The following is a 16703-nucleotide window of genomic DNA, read 5'->3' as shown; positions in this document are numbered from 1 at the left end:
AGCTTTATTTCCAAGGAAGAACCGAAGAAGGTAGAAGAAGCTTTGTTGGATCCTGATTGGATATTAGTTATGCAGGAGGAGCTAAACCAATTTGAAAGGAATAATGTGTGGAAGCTAGTACCCAAGCCTAAAGGAAAGAATCCAATAGACACCAAATGGGTATTCAGAAACAAGATGGATGAAAATGGCATAGTAGTCAGGAACAAAGCTAGATTGGTTGCTAAAGGCTATTATCAACAAGAAGGAATAGATTTTGATGAAATATTTGCTCCTGTTGCAAGACTTTAAGCCATCAGAATCTTCTTAGCCTATGCATCCCATGCCAATTTCAAGGTCTATCAAATGGATGTCAAAAGTGCCTTTCTGAATGGAGATTTGGAGGAAGAAGTATATGTCAGTCAACCTCCTGGTTTTGAAGATCCAAATTTTCCAGAATATGTCTATTATCTTTTGAAAGTACTTTATGGACTGAAGCAAGCACCTAGAGCCTGGTATGATACTTTATCAAAGTTCCTTTTGGAAAATCACTTTACAAGAGGTACTGTAGATAAAACTTTATATTTCAGGAATGTTAATGGCTCTAGTATACTTGTTCAAATTTATGTAGATGATATTATTTTTGGCTCTACAGATGAGAAATTTTGCAAAAAGTTTGCCAAATTGATGCAAAGTAAGTATGAAATGAGTATGATGGGAGAACTAACTTACTTTCTTGGTTTACGAGTTAAGCAAGTTAGTGATGGAATATTCATTAGACAAACTAAATATATTTTTGATCTTTTAAAGAAGTTTGATCTAATGGATTGCACATCTGTAAAAACTCCCATGGCCACAACAACTAAGCTTGAATTAAACACTACTGAAAAGTCTGTGGATATTTCAAGTTATAGGGGCATGATTGGCTCACTTCTGTACTTAACAGCTAGTAGACCAGATATAATGTTTGCTACTTGTTTATGTGCTAGATTTCAGGCTGATCCTAGAGAATCTCACTTAATAGCTATTAAGAGAATTTTCATATATCTCAAGGGAACACCAAACCTTGGCATTTGGTACCCTAGAGATTCTGGTTTTGATCTAACTGGTTATTCAGATGCAGATTATGCAGGTTGTAGAATTGATAGAAAGATTACAACAGGAACCTGACAATTCCTAGGAAACAAGCTTGTATCCTGGTTCAGTAAAAAGCAAAACTCAGTTTCTACTTCTACAGCTGAAGCTGAATATATTGCTGCTGGAAGTTGCTGTGCACAGATTTTATGGATGAAAAATCAATTGATGGACTATGGTTTGCAAGTTGAGAGGATTCCAATTTTCTGTGATAACACAAGTGCAATTGTCATCACTGAAAATCCAGTGCAGCATTCAAGGACAAAGCACATAGATATCAAATACCATTTCATAAGAGAACATGTAATGAATGGTACTGTGGAACTACATTTTATTCCAAGTGAGAAGCAACTTGCAGATATCTTTACCAAGCCACTGGATGAATCCACCTTTTCAAGGTTGGTAAGTGAGTTAGATATGCTTAATTACTCTTAAATCTATCTGAGTTATTTTGCAAGTTGAAATGCAGCCAGAAATTTAATTGATTCTTCAGTCTTGGATGAAATTTTAACTTAGTTAAAATTTACATCTCGACGGATGACCCTTATCCATCGAGTTTGGTCATCCGTCGATATGCAATTTGCTAATAAAAATCAATTACTTTTCTGGAATATTTTATGTCTCGACGGATAACAGTTTATCCTCATCCGTCGAATTGTCTTAATCTCAGCCGTTAATTCCCTGTACATTATCCATCGAGTATACTTACAGTTTGTAAGCATTACACGACGGATAATGGGTGGAATTTTTACTGTTTATTTTTAAACGACTATTTTAGACAATTTTTATTGGTTAATTTACTTTACTTTATTATTTTTATCAGTTATTTTTTAGATAGTATAAAAGCTTATTTCATTGCAATTGTTTTCTTTTATCATTCTCAAATTCAACTGCTCTAATTTCATTCTCTCTCAAGCACTTACTCTCCTTCTCTTCAAGCTTTTATTCTCCAAACAATGGCGCCTGTTGTAAAGATTATGTCTCAGACTGGGTACATTTATGAGAAGAAAAATTTCACTGCATTAGTTAACAAGGGTATTCAGCAATCGGATGACTATCACAAGATGATGGACTTTGTGAGGAATTGCAAGCTCAATTATGCCATGCTGGAATCACCCACAATCTTCTGTGAAGTTGTTGAAGAGATGTGGACCACTGCTACCTACAACTCTACTGACAAGACCATCAATCTAACCATCAAAGGTAAAGAATTCTGTATCAATAGTGATGTGATAAAAGCATGTTTCAAAATCTCTGATAACACTGTAACTTCACCACACAATGACACTGATATCATAAATATGCTTAATTCCATGCACTATGCACTTCCTACTTCTAAACTGAGTGATATTAGGAAATTGGGTCTTAGGAAGGAGTGGAGTTTCTTGTGTGATGTAGTTACAAAGGTTTTCTCAGGAAAGATAAGTAATTTTGATTCAGTGAATATTTCCATGCTTAACATGCTATATATGCTAGTTATAGATAAATTTTATAATTTCAGTGACCTTGTCTTATTTGAGTTAGGTTTTAAATTAGGTGAGTTAGCTAAAAGAGGTAAAAATGTGTATTATGCTAGATTTCTTATGTTATTGGCTAACCACCTCTGTGAAGAGATTGTGCTTGAGAACCCTAACAACAAACTGGATTGTTGGGTTCAAGAGAGAAGACTCATTGCAGATTTGAACAGGGCCAATCATCACAAGGATGTGCCAATGTTCTACTTTCCTGTAATGCAGGCACCTCAGGTAAGTGAGGTAAGTTCATCCATTCCTACAACTATTTCAACCTCCACAATTTCTTTGAGTTCAGGAGTAGCTATGGCAACTGTACCAATGACCAAACAGTTTCCTACCAAAGTTGCCAAACCTACTACAATTTCCAAATCCAAATCAAAGAAAACCCCGTCTGGTATCTCTCAAAAGATACCAGTTGAAAAATCCACCAAAGCCAAAGAGGGGAGTGTGAAGGAGGGTAAGCTAGGTGAGGGAAGGGGTGAACATCAAAGAAACCCCAAGAATAAGGTTGGAGAGTTGAGTGGATCCCAGCCTAGCCACACTGCAGTTTCCCAACAAACTACAGTGCTTAAAAAGGATAAAAGCTCACTTCTAACTGCATCCTCCCAAAAGGATGTAGTTATTGAACAAAGCTCTCAACCAAGAGCACAGGCCAAGAGGGATAGGGACAAAAGCTCACCCCAAAGTTATACAAGAAAGAAGAAATCTAAAACCTCTGGGGATGCACAGGATACACACACAGTGCAAACTGGTGCTAAAGACACAGTCACTGCGCCTTCTCAAGTTCAGTTTGATGTGGCTCCAATAAATGTGGAGTCACAGCCAAAATATCTAATTATAGAAGCACCTCAAACACCATACTCACCAACAAATTCTCTGGATGTGGATATGATAAACACATCAATTCCTGATTCCCCTTCTTTAACTCTGTTGGGGAAGCTAAAATTCAGTACAAGTGAGCATCATCTTTTAGATGATTTGTTGGCTCACTTGCCAATTCTTTCAGAAACTGTTGTGTCATCTGTGCCTAAAATATCTTCAATCAGCACAGAGTCAACAATAGTTTCTCTTCCCACCTCATTCATTTCTACTCTCTCGACGGATATTGCTCATTCGTCGAGTAGTGATTGTATCCCGACGGATAAGCCTAACAGCAGCTATCCGTCAGATAACAAAACCACTCAATCAATGGATATCACTCATCCGTCGAGTATCTCTGCACAACTTCAAACTTCAATTATTTCAAGTGCAGAAGATTTAGTGGTTGTACAGTCAATCTTAGGATTGAGAGAGCAGAGTGTCTTGAGTGAGAGGCTGGGTTGCTCCCAGGTAAAAGGAGAGGAAATGAGTGAAAATCTGCAATCCATTTCTTCAGGATTGGCAAAAGGGAGTGAGAGGAGTCCCACCTTAGTAGGTGAAGGTGAGGGTGTGAGGGTGGGGAGCCAGGGTGAGACCCTGATACAACAAAAGAGAGAACATGAGAGAAAAGCAGGTACAGAGGATATAAGGGTGGATCCAGTCATTGCTCATGAGTCAATGATTGTGGATGATGCTGAAAAGGAAAGACAATTTCAGCAACATTACAAAGCTGTAATTGATAACATTTCCTTGGATGCTGACACTTTTACTCATCATGCGTCAGCCTATCAACTGTTGGCTGCTCAGGGCAATGAGGAGGCAGAGAAGACTTTAAATCTAGTACAAACTTCAGAATCTCTACAAAGGGATAAAGCTGCTGTCAATTTAATGCCTTCTACAGCTGGTGAGCCATCTGAAGAATTTGGAGTAAATTCTAATGATGATGACTCTATTTCATTTGATGGAAGCATGAACTTCGGGGGAGATGAAGGCCCAAGTTCCATTCCAGATCTACCTGAATGGGCATTGACAAAGGAGTCTACACCAGGACAATTCAATGTATCCTTAGTCAAACAAATCATGTCTATCCAAAAGGCCATTCAGAACACTGCAGATGCTAGTACCAAGGCTATTCTTCAAGCCCACCTAGATTCTCTACATCTCATGAAGCTACAGCAGTTAAGACAGAATCTGAGTGTGGATGAACTCAAAAAGGATATAGCTGACTTAAAGACCTATAATTCTGAGAAGCTGGATTCAATAATGCCTTATGGTACCATGCAGGATCTGCTCCTGAGACTGAGAAGAGAATCTGATGCTGAAAGGAAGCTGGCCAAATTGGAGAACAGAGTTCAAGTTATTGAAGACTCTGTGGCCACCATTCTTCAAAATCAACAGTCTCAGACCAGTCTTCTAATGCAACTGGCTAAAGCACAAGGCTTGACTCCTCAACTTGATGATAACAAAAAGGGGGAGAAAGGACCAAGTGAGGGGGAGAAACATCAAATACAAATCAGTAAAGTAATTGTGCCTTCAATTACTATCTCAAAGCCACCAGTTGCAGATAGTATAGATCTGATTCAAGTAGCAGCAGCTAACTTGAAAGTTGCTGAGAAAGAACAGTTGAGTTTGGTCAACTGGAAGAAGATTGATGAGGAGATAAAGAAAAAGTTTGAACTTGTCAAGGAGCCAGTTAAGTCAACCATCCATCACTCTCAAGTCAATCAAATCAGTGTGAATGAGATGAGCATGAACTATCTGGAAAGAGGACAATCTTCCTGCATTAAGTCTCCAAAGGCTGAAATGATTCTCAAACCAAGGGCAAACTACCCAAAATCATCCTTGAAGAACCCCTTGGATACTGTGTATGAGACACCCAAGCCTGATGAGAAGAAGCTTCTGTCAAGATCAATTATTTTCTATAAAGATCCAACTGATTCAGCTTCTAAAAAGAGGATTGCTAAGATATTCAGAAATGGGAAGGAAATTTGTGTGGTAGCTGGACATCCTCAATTTGCTCAAGCAAAGAGAGAAGAAAAAGCCAGATTGAAGCAGGAAAAGAAGCAAGCTGCTCTAGATGCAAAGAAGACTAAACAGAGGAAAGAGTAGATTGCTATCTTAGCCAAGCTACAGGCTGTGAATTCATCCCAACAAATTCCCTCTCAACCATCTGAAGCTACTGAATCAAGGAAGCAAGTTGAAGAACAGAAGAAATCTTCAAGGAAGAAAGAATTGGCTAAAAGAACTAAAAGGAAACTGGATATTGTTGACAAGGAATTGGAAGATCAATTTCCTGAGGAACCCACACCAACTACAACTCAAGCATCAAAGCCCTATGTGGTATTTGAAGATATAAGGGTGGTGGATCCCTACAGGAATATTCATGGTGAACCTATTATGCCCAAGGATGAGCCAATAGAATGGGATAATATACCAGGATTCTGCAGAAATAGACTGGCGCGGGCGCGCTGCCATGATGGAACTCCTGGCGTGTCCGCCCTGCTTCAGGCGCGGCCGCCCTGCTTCAGGCGCGGGCGCCCCTGCCTTCTGACAAAAACTCTGATTTTTCTTATTTTGCACTCCTTTCTTCGATCGATCTTCCGAAACTCCATTCCTGACCTCTTATTAGCATAAAATCATTGCAAAACTCAGTTCCTCCTCCTGACTAGCGCCCTGTAACAATTAAATACAAAACATATCAAAAATACCACATACTTGAGTCCAAAACATCCAACTTAAGCCGATATAAAGCGTTTCAAGTGGATATAAAATCCACTTATCACACCCCCAAACTTAAATCGATGTTTGTCCTCAAGCATGAACAGACTCAAAACTAAAAACACAACTAATGCATGAATGCAACTACGAGAAAATGCAACGATCCCCTCAGACTAACTAGAACCAATCAATAAGTAATGTTTCTAAGAATGCAATTATTTAAAACAGAGTTCAACTAAATCTCACAAATCAACTTACAACCCAGAAATGTGCGTGTGTGCGATGCTTAACAGATATACTCCCATCACTAGATCAATAATCATATCCTATTTTTCACAAAACAATCACAAGTTTATAAATAGAATAAGCGTTAAACACTGTTATGCATATGTTGTGTACTTGATGATGACATAAACAAAACACCTAAGTAGATTTTACTTAGTAAAATAATGTAGCACTCGACGGATAAGAATTATAGTCCCGACGGATAACTCATTATAGTCCCGACGGATGATGACTTATTATCCATCGAGTGAGTAGCTTATGTAATAATAGTCTGTAGCACATTTCTGCATACACCTTTGTATAGATTCTGTAGTAGAATATAAGTCATGTTGACTTTAACTAGATATGCAGAATAGGTTGATTAATTGTACATAGATGATGTCTTGTAATTATGCATAAATGAATTGAAGTCAAGTGCCAAAATAGCTACCGACGGATGATTAACAAAGCCATCAACGGATGATCAAATGGCTATCAACGGATGTTTTATATAGCAGTCGACGGATGATCAATGAAGCCATCAACGGATGATCATGTACTTAACGGATAAAGAATTCAAATATCAGTTGACAGTGACAACTGGTCACATGCGTCGAAGTGTATGCAAATGGAATGAGGAAGCCTATTAACTGGGTAATAGAGAACAAAGTAACAAAGCATTAGACCCGATAGTTTTTATAATGATCTTGTCTTTTGACTTTGTAATCTTTGTAATATATAAACCAAGAAGTAGCAAATAGAAACTAAGATCTGAGATACAAAAAAGTGAGAAACATTTGTAAGCAGAATTATTAGCATTTCTCTGTATTCTCAGTAGTTCAAATTTGTAAGCACCTGTGAGCATTCTTGCACACAGAGTTCTCTCGATATAATATATATCTCTGGTGGAATTGTTTAAATCCACTAGAAAGTTTTTAAAGACTCTTGTTTTTAATTACTTGTGTTTTGATTCACTTAAGTTTTTATTCCGCATTGTGCTAATCAACACACTTATATTTATATTCGAGTTCGAACATTTTTATTTTAAGAAAAAGGTTCAAGAATTCCATTCAACCCCCCTTTTGTAATTCTTGCTATATTGTTAAGGGACTAACAAACACATAATGTCTCACAACACCTCATCTTTACTAGAGTTATACAAGGATCATGCTATTATAGTGAACACATAAACACGAACGCTTATTTGACCATGCAATGAATAAGGTCCCAAAAGACTTATACAATAATACCCATGTAGCGAGCGTTAGGTTAGTGGATCCCAGACTATAAAAACCTTAGGTCGCTAGGCACAAAGTCCCCTAGAACTTAATAGCTCGAGTATTAAAGAGCTCACTCGTGATCATTTATGCATAACACATACTAACACATATTTTTTTATTTTTCTTTTTTCTTTTCTGTTTTTCTTTTCTGTTTTTTTTCTATTTTCTTTTTCAATTTCTGAATGAGTGTTTTCGCTTCATCTCATTCAACTATAGACTACGCATAAAAATATGAGCTGGCTACTAGCCAATTGACGCCTAGCTATATTCGCAATAAGCATTGATATCAGTGTTACTTCGTCAGTACGGGAATAACACAAATTCTAAGTATAACCAAGTGATTAAATCTCAACAAGCAAACAAGTATGATCATGATCTAGTTCGAAAGCAACCTATAAGACTTGTGAAAAAAACTTATTTCTGGGCATGCAAATCAATTCATTAGGACTTAATCATCCCTCTATTCGACATCACCACACTCAAATTAACATCATCCTGCCAATCAGAAACAGCTCAACCTAAGGGATCATGTTATATGCATGCAAATGCAACTAAATGGACTCACATAATAACATGAACACATATGCAAAACAAAAAAAATGCAAACAACTCTATGAACAATCACGCAAAAAATATGAATGAACTACACCTATATGGACACAACACCCACTACTATTCCTTACATTATCACCCTCAAACTTAAAATTTTCAATTTCCTCATTGAATATAATAATAAGGATACAAGGCATACCTAGTCATCAGAAAGATCACCCTCCTCAGGTGGAGTATCAGGCGGCGGGTACACAGAATCAGCCCAAAAATAGGGCAATCAACCTCGACACTAGTGACCTGGAAAGAAGTGCCCAAAGCCTGTGTCAAATCTGCTGTAAAATTACTGTGAATGTCATGCATCGCATCCATATGCCTAGTCAATCGCCTGTACTGCGCATCTCCAAGTCCAGAACTCTCCCATGTTTATTGATCACGAGAAGATCGAGTAGCTCCACGAGAGGCTCTAGTGGCTCCCTGACGTGCCTGAGAAGAACCCCCTGCATAAGTCTGATCAGCTGGTTGGCCACCCGGTAAATGATCATATATGTAGCCCAAACCCTTCTCGTCGGCCTTACCACCATACCACTCCTTCAGCTGCTGAATTGTCGAGCTATCAATGGGAGCACTCGACATCTGTAGTTGTTTATGCTCAGGCCACCTAACACCAACCGCGGTTCACAACCTCATAATAATGGAGGCATGAGGAATCGCCCTGTGGTCCCTCCTCGTATAAAACACAGCATGCACTGATGAATCACAAAACCGAGATCCACATATTCTTCATTCAGAATTCCTCATAGCAAAATAACACAATCCACGGTAACCTCATGCGAGTGCGAAGATGGCATGATATTTACACACACAAATAGGTTCCACGCCCTAGCATACATGTTCATACATGAAGAAGGAAAAGTAAGCGGCTTATTCGTGCCCGCCTTGTACTTCCACTCTGTCCCAGGAACACACAACTCAGCCACAATATAATCCAGATCAAAATCCTCCCTAGTCTTTTGCACCCAATCCTTAGCATTAGGCTTTCTTGCAGGTTGATTGATAACCCTACGAATAGCCTCAGGGGTATAATCAAACGTCAACCTACGAACCACAGAAAACCTATTCTTATCCGCCTTAGCATTCGCATAAAATTCCCGCACAATGCTCATCGGGACCACATCGGGTGTCTCACAGAAAGTCTGCCATCCGAACTCAACAATCATCTCCAAAAGCTTTCCATCCTTCGTTGTAGGCAAGAAACCCCCCTTCTTCACAATCGACTTAGTAATCAGCCTAGTAAACTCTGCTTGTGCCTCCGGAGATTTTCAAGAGTTTGATGATACCAATACCTTAACAATATGACTTATCAAGCAAAAAATAATGTTAAATTGCTTTAAAGTCCATAAAACAAACTATTAAAGCAAGAGACACAATAAATAATGCAACAAATATTCAACAAAATATATGCATTTGAATATTGAGGGAAAGATGACATTCCCGATTTCACGCCATATCCCGAAGTGATTTCTTTGTTGTCATCTACAAAGGTTACTAACGGGTGAGCTTACTTGTCCATTCTAATAGCAGGGCTCTATCCTCGAACTATTGTGTATTAAACATCCACTGTTAACAATCCACATAGTTCACTTCACATTTTCTTGCCATGTCTACATTATGGATCAAGTTTTCTTTGGTACCCAAACTTAGTTGGCTCGGGGGACTTAGAGCAATTCACATGATTAACAATATCATATATGCAAATTTGACATGATTATATTTCTCATCGAATGACTTCTTCTTTTCTTTAGAAGCCTTAAGAATGCATTTAGACTTCCAAGTAGGAGTTTCTTCATAATTTTAGGAGGACTAATAGTTTTTGTCTTAACATGCTTTCTATTAATGTTCTTATCATTAAAGTCAAAATTTGAAATTACCCAAGATTGAAATGGTAATACAAGAAGGTAGAGATTAATATGATTGTTATAATTTATTATTTTGCTTATAGGATCACGATAAAATTTGGTTTTAATTCTTCATACTTTTATTTTTGAGATTTGGAAGAATCAAGCCAGATTTTATCATAATTCCCTGAGTCAAAGTACAAGTTTTTAAGATCATATTGAAACCCAAAACAAACTCTAGCCTCTTGTGTAATCATTTTTCAATTTTGACTAATTTCAGTTTTAAATTTTAACGGAATGATCAAAATAAGTTAATTGATGATCAGTTTGAGTCATATTGTAATGAATTACCTATTTTAGTTTTTGAGACACATTTCGTCACTTATTTAATATTTAACCCCGAAATTTAAGATAATTTAGTAATATATGATTGTTTTTGCTAAATATAATAGGGCATTTCTAACTTCTATTGAATCGTTTAGTAATTTCAGCGTGTTGTTCTCGAACTATGTCAAAAAATTAAATATTTTAAATGTGCTAATTATTTTGTTAGACAACAAACCGATTCCATTATCATTTTTACTTTACCTTGCAAAAATGTATCTGCAATGTTTTCAAAAATTGCACCTTCGAACATTAATCATTCTCGGAAGATTATCTTAATAGGTCGAAACCCAATTCATGGATTAATATAAACTAGCTATATAACCCGTGCCTCGAGGCACAGGTATACTCTAACCTCAGTTATTATAAAACTTTTATACATACTTGTTAAGTGAAATATATGTTTGTAAATGGGGTATTATTATGTTATGAGTAGTTATTTGCGTCTACATACAATAACCTATGTTGTGATGATGACTTTCTTCAGTTTGTGTACTTTATAACTCGTGCAAGGCACAAATATTTTTTAAACTCACGTGCATTAATAACCTATGTACATGTTACATCAATGAAATATATGTAATTTTTGTGTTGTTAAATTAACTTTCTTCCAATTTTGTATCAGACAACTAATAGATGAGTTAGATGTAATTAATATATAGTATTAAATTTGATATTTATTAATATGTATTTATGAGGGGTAATTGAGTAATTTTAATTGAATAAATTGTCCCAACTAACCCCCTATTTGCTCTATTATATATAAAATAGACTATTGTGTGAAATTATCTATAAAGTAAATTTCTTGCCAATATACTTCAAATACAAATATTAATATAAAATGTATAATATTACAATATTAAAAATAAAATAAAATGCATAATATTTAATTGCTGAAATTATTGAACAAAAATTAAGAGTACATACATTAGTCTTATTTATAAAATAGTGCATGAGTGTTATACCCTCCGTCCTTCTAAATTCTTTACATTGGGTAGCTCGGCACCTACTTTAATACTTTTATTAAATGTAGTTGCATAATTTGTTTTTAATTTTTTTCTTCTAAATAAAAATATAATGTTTAAATTTTATACAAAAAAAAATTAAAAATATATTACGAAAATATACTTATAGTTGCCTTAAAATGTGTGTCAAACATATGAAAAAATTATAAAAAATGAGGGGGACGGAGATGGTACTAATTATGGTCGTGCTGCTCGTCTTCCGTCTAAAAATGGTTTCGTAGGGTTCATGTGTTAGTTGGAGTGTTCTAAAAACTCCTCATTCAAGTTATTATTGATTTGATTTTTCAAATCAGATTATTTCTTGTGAATTTTTTTTATTAGATTATACATAATTACTAGCCTAAATCGAAGCGATGCACAGATTATTTATATTATTATAATTTTTTTAATTTAATTTAAAGTGAAAATTTTAATCTCTAAAATTTATTTATTAGAACTTTTTAATAATATAATTTGATAATGAGTTTAAATATACATATGTAGAGTCCCAATCAACAGAGAACTTTAAATATAGTGAACCATAAAGAACTCCAATCTCAGCCATCCAATTTTTTAATGGCCCAGATTAAGTGGCAGATTTGTAATTAAATGAGACTTCAAGCCTAATTTCAAAAAAGTAAAAACTAACCAACCCACTACTTATAATAACGGTCCGTATAGACACATTAAACACACAAATACACAGACACACAAATACACACACAGACACACAAAAAAGTTGAGATCTAGAGCAAGGAAGGAGATGAATAACAGATGAAAACGAATGAGTTAGAAAGAAATCAATCAAATCGAGCCTTATAATCGACGATTTCATCTGAAGGAGCTCCGTAAGTAGATCTATTTTATCTTTAGTTCGAATATTATCAGGAATTTGAGAATATATAGATCAATTTCAGATGTGTAATTCGTTTTTCAGGTAGATTTGAAGGATAAATTCAACATCAATGAAGTTTAATCATATAGGTAAGGTTTTTTTTATATTCTACAACATATTTAAAGTTTCTAAAGTAGAATATAATGTTTTGTAGTTGTTGACTTGAGTTCAAGCTTTTAGATAGATTATACAGAAGAAATATTTATAAAACTGACTTAGATTAAAATACATGTCGATTTCTGTTATAGGTTTTTTTATTTTTATTCCACGGTAGAAGCAAAATAAGTGTGGTTAAATCACTTGTTTGCAGAGTAGAATCTGTATGTTAGTTTCAAATTCTACTGAAGATATTGATTCTACGGTAGAAGCAAAATTTGTGTGTTAGAATCACTTGTTTGTAGAGTAGATTCTGCAAATTAGTTTTAGATTCTACTGAAGATGTTGATTCCACGGTAGAAGCAAAGTCTGTGTGTTTAAAACACTTGTTTGTACAGTAGATTCTGTATATTAGTTTTAGATTATAGTGAAGATGTTGATTCCACGGTAGAAGCAAAGTCTGTGCGTTTAAAATACTTGTTTGTAGAGTAGATTTGGTTTGTTTATTTTAGATTCTACTGAATAAATCGATTCTGCAGTGGTATAGATCTATTTTATTTATATTTTTCAATATAAAAATTTATTTCATAAAGATCTGTATGAGTTATTTGTAAATTACAGAAGTATGTTTTGTGTTTTTAGATTTTGAATCAGTATTAATGATTCTGCATAAAAATGAAGTTAGTAAAATGGATGTAATACAAGATTTGGAATTCTTATTCGCCATAGTTGAGTAAGCCCTTGACTAGACATTAGTAGATCTAATTCTTAAAAGTGTATTTCTTCATTTGTATATTTAGTAGACATGTTCCTACATATCAGTATAATTTGTTTGTAAAAATAGATTCTATAACGGATAATCCAGTGATTTAGTAGTTGCGGATACTAAGTTTAATAATAGGGAATCATGTGTTCCTAAAATTCTATGGTAAAAATTGAAATTCTGATTAAAATATACAATTGAAGAATTATTCTTTAAACAAGATATATATTTAATCTTATGATTTTGTATTAGAAGTATAAAAGTATATTTATGTGTTTTTAGATTATGATTAAGTAATTAAATAAAGAAGCATTATTATTAAACAAAGATATAAATGAATGGAATGTAATATTTTATAATTTTAATGTTGGGACTGGTGATTTGTACTTTGGTTATTGTGGTGATTACTGCACCTTAAATCGTAGAGTTTGAGGCTAAAAGGGTTGTAGCGGAACCTAGTGGTGTAGCTTTAACATAACTGTACATTTTACAATAACATCAAACCTATGCTTTAATTTATGTTTATTCTATTGAGAATGTGTATTAATTCTACATTTCTTTATGTTATATTTATACTTTGTAGATTTGGATACATTTGTTTTTAAGGGGGTTTTTACTTGGTTGCCTCTGTAAGTAATTTTTGTGAATTTTTTTCAATGATTCGTCATCATGACAAATACAATGCACTGATTATGGCAGGCAAGCTGCCTCTGTATCTGACCTGTTCTTTTATTTGATAGAGCTAATAGCGCTCTATCAAATATAGATGAACTAATTTCTGATAGAGCTGCAATGATGAGAAAAAAAGGAATAATAGTTCACAGAGAGCACATAGATAGCACAATAAATTAATTTCACGTAATTTCAATGTGGAGACTCTTTCGTATAGTCAATGTGCGTAATTAAATATGACTCTCATCCTTTATTTTTCAGAAGAACACCTGTAAACTTCTTAAAATGTTTTTCTTCAGTGTAAGATAAGAAGATATTGAGTTCTATTGTTAAAATTTCAGGTACTCATTCAAGTAGCAGAAAAAAGTAGCAGAAATGAAGACAAAAGATAAAAATTATGGATCAAGCAAATCAACAGTGAAACGGAAAATGAGAAACAAAGTAGGATATCTAAGCACAAACACTTTTGATCAATACATCGGGTAATTATTTTAAAATTTTAAACTATCGATGCTACTCAACTTAGCAGAGCCCTACATTAATTCACTTATGTTGCATTTATATATACATCGGGATTTTTATTGTTAGTCGTAAATTGGTGATATTAATATAATATATTTGGCATTTATAGGGGTATGTGGTAAACACTACCGATTGATAAAAGAGGAGAATATATTTTTTTGGACCCTCTATGGTTCAGAAAATATATGTTGAACAATGGTGATTCAAGGAAAAATGCATTGAGCTACATATCAAAGGAGAAAGTGTTTGGAAGAAGATATCTTTTTGTTCCAATGTGTGAAGGGTATGTAAAACAATTTTTATAAATAATATTATAAGAACTGCAACTTTAATGATTTTTTTTTTACATTTTTCATTATAGGGGCCACTGGAATTTGCTCATATTATGTAATTTTGGAGAGACACTGGAATCCAAAAGAAGTCCATGTTTGTTGTTGTTGGATTCACTAAATTCAACCATTTCAAATACACTAAAAGCACAACTTCAAAAGTATGACCCGTATTCTGTTGTTTGACTTCATCTAATCGTAAATGTAATGCTTTATCATATCAGACAATAAAAGTAATCTAACAAAATCTAATTTAATATTTAGGTTTGTCCAAGATAATTTAAATCAGGAGGAAAGAGAAGGAACACATGAAATTCTAAAGTATCCATTTCATATTCCCAAAGTCCCACAATAGAAGGATGGTTCTAAATGTGGTTGCTATGTTTTGTACTACATATACAAATTTCTAATCTCATGTCCAAAGCATTACATTTTCAAATAATATTATCCAGGATTTGTAAGTACAATACACTATATATATATTTTTACTTTGTTTGATTACTTGCACTTATTTGACTGTTTTTTTCTTATTTGAATATTAATAGATGAATGAAAACTGGTTCACAAGTGATGATGTAGATGAGTTTTCTTCAAAACTACCATCAATGTGTGAGAGTATGGTCAATGAATCCAACGACAGAAATGAAGTAGATGATGATATTGAAATAATCAGTGTTACAGACTTTTCAAGAAAGAAAGAAGAGACTGGTGACAAGAGTGCATTAGGAGTTCAACCTCATTCTCCTATTTGCAATATTGAGGCCATCGATGCACTTCAGGCGTTATGTATATATACTTCTGAAAGTTCTCAAGAAAAGACCACACCAATCGCAGAACAATGTAAGCATCAATTATTTCTTCAAGATATAAACTAGTAAAAATTGTGAAAAATATGTAGCACAATGTTCACAACTACCTATCTAGTTGAACACTTATAAATTTTTGAAAAAATATAACCTAACTGCTAATGCATATAGGTACTTTGCATGATTGTATCTTGCATGATCAGATTAAACTCAGTGAGGACTCAGTGAAAGAGATTAACAAGTCTTCTTTTCAGCATAAGGTAAAAAAATAGAGTAAAAAAAGGGAACGTTGAGAACTTGTTGATGAGGTTAATCTCAAAATATTTTTTATTAATCTCACAATCTTTTTTATCTCAGTCTCCAATACCAACAAATGTTGATCGGATTAAATTCAATGAAGACTCAGTGAAAGAGATTAACAAGTCTGCTTTTCAGCATAAGATAAAGAAAATAAGAATCAAAACAAGGGCACGTCGAGAACTTTCTGATGAGGTTAATCTCATAATCTTTTTTATTAATATCTTTTCTAGCACAAAATTTTTTTGTATTAATATGTAACTAATCCAATGTTTATTGTAGGATAATGACAATGATGAACCACAGTTGGCAACACATGAAGGAGCAAGAGCATCAAATCCAAAAAATGGAAAAGAAGTTATTGGAGCTGAAGAAATAAATAATGATCTGGAAGAAAAAAAGATGCCCCAAGTGATACAGAAGCTGATCATGCATATACTGACAAAGATGATAAAGAAAATGAAGAAAAAGAAGAGTTATTTAGGTTTGATAATCAATTGGACAGCAAGGTAAATAGTATTTCTAGTTATATAGATTTGTCGATTTATCTGATCAAATTTTATGAGATTCACCTATAATTATTAATTTTTAACAGGACCGAACAAAGAAAAAAAAGAAAAATAGCAGGGAAACTTCAATTGCTACAATGGAAAAACGAAGATCACCAAGGCTGACGGCAGCAAGCCCAAAATCAGATAAAGAAGGAAGAGAATATCAAGTAAAATATATCTCTATATTAATATA

The 16703-nt window shown here is 34.3% G+C and overlaps 2 long non-coding RNA genes across 2 annotated transcripts; both read left to right on the top strand.

Moving 5' to 3' along the window:
- Positions 1 to 12329: 12329 nt before the first annotated feature.
- LOC141666756 (uncharacterized) lies at positions 12330 to 14768 on the top strand. Its single transcript, XR_012552354.1, has 4 exons — positions 12330 to 12427; positions 12517 to 12563; positions 14347 to 14487; positions 14637 to 14768. It is a non-coding gene; the product is annotated as an uncharacterized LOC141666756 (long non-coding RNA).
- Positions 14769 to 15544: 776 nt separating this feature from the next.
- LOC141666616 (uncharacterized) lies at positions 15545 to 16134 on the top strand. Its single transcript, XR_012552302.1, has 3 exons — positions 15545 to 15696; positions 15834 to 15922; positions 16020 to 16134. It is a non-coding gene; the product is annotated as an uncharacterized LOC141666616 (long non-coding RNA).
- Positions 16135 to 16703: the final 569 nt, after the last annotated feature.

Source organism: Apium graveolens, chromosome 6, assembly GCF_009905375.1.
Source record: "Apium graveolens cultivar Ventura chromosome 6, ASM990537v1, whole genome shotgun sequence".
In the NCBI taxonomy this organism is placed as follows: domain Eukaryota; kingdom Viridiplantae; phylum Streptophyta; class Magnoliopsida; order Apiales; family Apiaceae; genus Apium; species Apium graveolens.
The sequence above is the reverse complement of the archived record's forward strand: the minus strand, read 5'-3'. Positions and strand labels throughout refer to the sequence as shown.